Below are 6,000 nucleotides of genomic sequence, written 5' to 3'. Positions count from 1 at the left end.
GATTCTGTCCCTGAGATCTTTTGCTCAAGGCTAGAGTTCTTCACTTTGAGCCACCGCTCCACTTCCAGTTTTCTGGAGATCAATTGCAGATACAAGTCTCACAGACTTTTCTGTCCAGGCTGGTTTTGAACCACAGTCCTCAGATCTCAGTTTCCTGAGTAGCTAGAAGTGTGAGCCACCAGCTCCCAGCTGTATGTCATGTTTTAATGACACAAACAGCACCTTCACATGTACAGAAAATAGTTCTTTATATGTACAAACCCACTTTAGTGAAACACCTATGCAGTGGGATTATTTACACATGTGACCCCCAAGTGCAACCCATCATATATTGTTATTTGAATACCAAATAAGAGTAACAACTCCAAAGGGGTCAAGAATAAAGTCCTTCCCAGAAAGCGATATAATATATAATATATATGTACATATATATAATATAAAAGTGGCTTTCAAATTCAATGATCTGGAGTCAATCACCAGCTGTCTGCTCAGTAGTGATATGACAGTGAGCAAGCTGCTTAGCATCTCCAAAACCAGCATTCTTGTCTATAAAATAGAGGCAATTGTGCCCACCTCATTGAGGTATTTTGAGAAGCAAAATGGTTGCCTGGTGTGTAGTAGATGTTCCATGAACTGCAATGATTAAAGTTTAAGTGGCAATTTAATGAACAGAACAAGACAGAAGAGGAAATACAATTGGAACCAAGTACTTCACAAGAACCAATATAACATATAATAATACACTCATACGGATTTTTTTGCACATGTACTATATAACAGGCATGGAACAAACACCTGACATTTATTAATTTAGCTTCATGTTAACCCTGTTCATCATCAACATATTGTTATTACTTCCAATTTATGCATGAAGACATAAGAAGTTTGTTGAAGGTGAAAATATTCTCCAGGGAGCACAGGGGTGAATCCAGGTCTCAAAAATGGAGTTCACACTCTTAAATCATTATATTACTCTGAAAAGAATATTAGGTTGCTACTTTTGGCAGCGGCCCTAATGCCATTAACTAATGCCCTAACTGCCTTCCACAAACTAGGGTACTTTCTATGACTTCCCTCTTGGATGCAGACCTGAATGAAATTAAGATCATATCTGTCCTGTAGCTACCTTGATTCAACAAAACTCACAAAATTGGGTTGACAGATATTGTGCAAAGCTCATGTTTACATAAATGAAATCCTACTGTTAAGTAGTGTCATTCAGGCGTAATTCCCCTTAACTTAAATTGCTAGTATCATATTAGAAAACTGTGATGAGTATATCTTTCACCTGTTTATCCTTCAGTGAATTCTTTTCATAACCAATCACCTTGATGCTGAAGGATGCATATATATACAGGCCTACATTGTGTAGATTCAACTTATGGCCCCTTGCCGAGAAGCTGAAGCCTTAATTTAGGACAGAAGATCAGGGTCAAGAGTCAGAAGCAACACTGCTTGGGTGGATCTTAGCTGTTTGGAGTGTGCACATCTGGTCATCTGCACTGTTCCAAAGGTTCGGGGTCTACAAAGGTGCTGTAGAGAGGTGGATTGACAGTTTACTGAATGCAGCCCATTTGAGAAGTCTACCTCAAAGGATTCAAGTGAAGCCCCTCCACACCTCCTTTCCAAGTACTGGAGTCAAAAATGCCTCCGGCTCAGGGCACCCTCCCTGAGATAGGTCCCAGCTGGCTTTAAGCTGGAGGGCACTCAGGTTTTCTTTTTTTTGGGGGGGGGGTCCGGTCATGGGGCCTGCACTCAGGGCCTGAGCGCTGTCCCTCAGCTCTTCAGCTCAAGGCTAGCGCTCTACCACTTGAGCCACAGCACCACTTCTGGCTTTTTTTTATTTTTGCTTATGTGGTGCTGAGGAATTGAACCCAGGGCCTCATGCCTGCAAGGCAAGCACTCTACCACTGAGCCACCTTCCCAGCCCCAGCACTCAGGTTTTCTCCTATGGTAGTTTCGAGTTCTGATTTATTTCAGGACTGTGCACAGGGGGTTCAACAACAGCATCGTAAACTCATAAAACAACTTGAAGAAGACAGAGACCACAGATTCCAAATGTTCTAGTATCAGCTGCACTCACCCCAGCTTTCAGTCACTGGAGTCCTATGGTCATTGTACATGCTGCTCACTTCAATTAATGGCTAAGAGAATCCATCCCTGACCTTGAAGAGCTGGCTGTGTCTTCTGGAAATGACACATATAGAAAAGAACACTTAGGTATTACAAAGCAACATCTCATTTATGCTGAATGAATTGCCAGAACACAATTGCTAGGAAGATTTAGTAAACTACAGGCAACCTGGGTCACTCCAAACAACTTCTAAGACTGGACAGCTACCTACGGCTAATCTTTATACAAAGGTTCCTTTTAAGAAAGAAATTTTGTCACATTTTCCTGGCATAGACTCTGTTGCAAGATGTACTTTTCATTAGTCAGAATTACAGCAACAAGAAAGCAAAACAGAAGAGACCAACCCCACGACATAACATAGGATGAAAAATAAGGGTTTTTACCATGAAGTGTTTTGCAGTCAGAAGCTTAGAAGACCCTCAAGAATGTCCTTCACTGTAGTCTGAGCTTACCTCTGTCATAGGGCACATATGCTGATTCCTAGTAACTGGAAACTTGCATGTCATGATACAGAACTGGTTATTTGACTTCTGTTGCAGGTGGCTTTCCCAGCTCTTCTCAAAAAGGGCCCTTGACAAGTTGGTTTCCCCAGAGACCAAATTCATGGCGAAACTCATTCTCATTACTCTGAATCACACATCTACCCACAAGAAGCTACTAGTGAGCTAGAAAAACACAAGCAGAAGAGAGAAGATAAGTAATTTTCACCAACATGCAGGTAGTATATCTAATCATTGATGCTATATCACTGGTCTATGAAAAGTCATACTTGTGCATACATAGGCATCCTCTATAGCTAAATAACTTAAACAGTCTTATTTTCCCATCCCTTCTTTTCTAACTTCATGCTCACAGACACACAGACAGGTGGTATTTTATTTCTCTTGTCATGTGCTAGTTGTTATCCCTTGAAAAGTTAGTAAATAAATAAGGGGCTGGGAAAGTGGCTCAGTGGTAGAGTGCTTGCCTTGCATGCCTGAGGCCCTGGGTTCGATTCCCTAGCACCACATAAGCAAAAAGAAAAAAAGCTGGAAGTGGCACTGTGGCTCAAGTGGTAGAGCGCTAGCCTTGAGCTGAAGAGCTGAGGGACAACGCCCAGGCCCTGAGTTCAGGCCCCACGACCGGACCCAGAAAAAAAGAAAAGAAAAGAAAAGTTAGTAAATAACTTAGGTTCTATATGCCTATGTGTTACTGAATCAGACCTGTTATGCCTGATGTACAGCATGCCAATTGTTGAAATGATTTTACCCCCCAAAAGTTGTATTCATTAAATGCCAAAGGTAAGAAGATGGGTGACCTAAATCTGGAATTCATTTCACCCAAGAGAGGGGTTGGGAGGGTAATTTAAAGCCCTCAAATGAACAGTGAGTCCACCAGAAATAATCAGTTGTCTATACATAAATGATCAATCTTCATAGGATACAATCTGAAAATGGTGGCATTATGATGGTTCTGAGGAGGGAAATTGTAGCTTTCTGACATCAAAGGGTCATAAATGGACACTTGAGAACATCCAAGTAAACAATCAGTGAGTTCATCCAAAGTGGCCTTTAAGTCTCTGAAAAGTAATTTGGGCAATCATTATCATCATGACTCACATATCAAGGTTGCTATGTACAGCAAAGCTACTGGTAGGTTAATATGTTGCTCAATTGCTTGACCTCCAAAATTTGTGATTTTTAAAGTAAATTAAAAGCAAGTAACTTAAAACAAGTTGGAGACTTTATTCAGTTTCCCCTTAGTGTCACAAACACTTTAAAGAGATGACTGTTGGCATTTGTGGAAACTAAGGATCTCTCATAAGAAATTAGACATTTAATATATTTTTGACTCCCCAAAAAGGGGGGGGAATAAAATCTTATCAATGGTAGTCATTACATTATCTGTTCTCAGTTCATGGCTTCTTTTCACACTTGTACCTTTTTTTTTTTTTTTTTTTTTTGCAGCTGTGGAGCTTGAATTCAGGGCCTGGGTGCAATCCCTGAGCTCATTTGCTCAAGGCAAGCATTCTACCACTTTGAGCCATAGTACCACTTCCTGTTTTCTGGTGGTTAACTGGAGATAAAGAGTCACACACACTTTCCTGACCTGGCTGGCTTTGAACTGTCATTCTCAGATCCTAGCCTCCTCGGTAGCTAGGATTACATGTGTGAGCCAGCAGCACCTGGTATTTCTACCTTTTTTGCATTCATATCTTTCTTGGCTGACACAAACAATCCATTAGGGATAAATACAATTTCTTCCATTTTGCAAAAGAGGAAACAAGCTCAAAGGAATTAAGTGATTTGATCCAGTTGGACTCTGGGCTTGGAGTTTCTGTCATAATTCAGGTTTTTTAGAAAACAAATTTTAGGTTCTTTAAGCAAATACAAGCTTGAATATTTGGGATAAGAGTGAAAGTATTAAGATGTGTCAGTTATTTAATAGGATTTCTGACATTAATATTAATATATTTTCTCTGTCAAGGTTACTTTTTGTTGCTTTTATTTACTAGCCCTGGGGCTTGAACTCAGGCACTGGGCACTGTCCCTGAACTACTTTTGCTCAAGGCCTAGCACTCTACCATTTGAGCTACAGTACCACTTCCTTCTTTTTCTGTTTATGTAGTACTTATGTAGGGCTTAATGATCCATGCTAGGCAAGTGCTCTACCTCTAAGCCACATTCCTAGCCCTTTGTTTCCTTTAATGAGTACACCTCTTCTATGTGAAAAGGTAGATCTCAACTGCATTGCACAAACCAGAGTCACAGCTATTTAAATTTTATAGAATTGTATGAGAATTGTGTACCTCCTGTGCCTACTGTGTATATGAACGATTGCATTTATGAGATAACAGAAAGGACATGAGGCCTCAGCTGGGTCTAGTCTTGTCTGCTACTTACAGCTGTGTCCCTGGAGGGTTGGATTAGAAGCCAGTCTCTAATCTTAGTACCACATCAGCCCCTTCTCTGTTCTGTTCTTGGAATTTAACACTTCTTTGGGTCCTTCTCGGGCTTCTGATCTTACCTTCACCCCTAGATGCCTGTCTGCTCTTCTTTGCATCACCATCCACTTCAGGTAGTTACCCTGATCTTGGCTCTGTGCCCCCATCCTGTTCTGAAGTCTCAGTGGGAGTCAGGTGTGGCCTGCTCGGTCCAACAGTACAGCTCATTTACAAAGAGTAGGAGGTAATAGTTTTGATTTTGCGAAACACGGCATTGACATAGCTGGACTTATACTGGTAGTTAGAAATCCCTCAATTGATTGAAAGCGTTACATTGTATTTGAAATAGTAGGCTAGAAAAGCCTATTTCCTCAGTCATTAATGTTGTGTTTGTGCAGCTACTATTCAGAAAAAGTAAACGTAGTTTCAGAAAGGAAAATCAAAGGGTGGAGGAAAAAAAATCTTGAGGAATAGCTACAACTAAAAAGAAATAATAGGAAATTAAGTTAGCAAAGAAGAATAAAATCTAGACATGGTAGCTAGAACAGACGTCAAAGGAATAGAGAAATGTTTGAAGGAGACAGAGATGCCTGAGGAAAGGTCAGAGTTTAAAGAGTCGGCCATACACGGTAAAGGTTAAGATGGTATAAAGTACATTTCCCTCTCCGTGGGGAGGAGGGGGGGGAGGAATCATGAAGCAAAGATGATAAGAAAATAGGTGGCTACTTTAAACTGGCAGAAGGAAGAGCCGGGGACCTCCACTTGTATTGCGAGCCCCTACTGGTCAAGGGCTTCGCCCTTCTGTCCCTGCCCCGGGTAGGGGGGGGGGTGGAGGGGAGGAGAGAAGTCGCGGGGGGCGGGGGGGCTCTTTCGGTGCAGTTGTGCAGGGAAAAATCTACTCCTGTCTGTTGCACAGGCCACGCACCTGCGGGGAAGGCCGCCG

The 6,000-nt window shown here is 41.5% G+C and overlaps 1 long non-coding RNA gene across 1 annotated transcript; it reads right to left on the bottom strand.

Moving 5' to 3' along the window:
- Positions 1-661: 661 nt before the first annotated feature.
- LOC138805675 (uncharacterized) lies at positions 662-2,795 on the bottom strand. Its single transcript, XR_011365617.1, has 3 exons — positions 2,587-2,795; positions 2,084-2,187; positions 662-1,533 (listed from the first exon to the last, which is right to left on the bottom strand). It is a non-coding gene; the product is annotated as an uncharacterized lncRNA (long non-coding RNA).
- Between the last annotated feature and the right edge of the window lie 3,205 nt (positions 2,796-6,000).

This window comes from Dipodomys merriami, unplaced genomic scaffold (genome assembly GCF_024711535.1).
Source record: "Dipodomys merriami isolate MVZ:Mamm:240054 unplaced genomic scaffold, mDipMer1.0.p SCAF_4, whole genome shotgun sequence".
NCBI classification, from domain to species: domain Eukaryota; kingdom Metazoa; phylum Chordata; class Mammalia; order Rodentia; family Heteromyidae; genus Dipodomys; species Dipodomys merriami.
The sequence above is the reverse complement of the archived record's forward strand: the minus strand, read 5'-3'. Positions and strand labels throughout refer to the sequence as shown.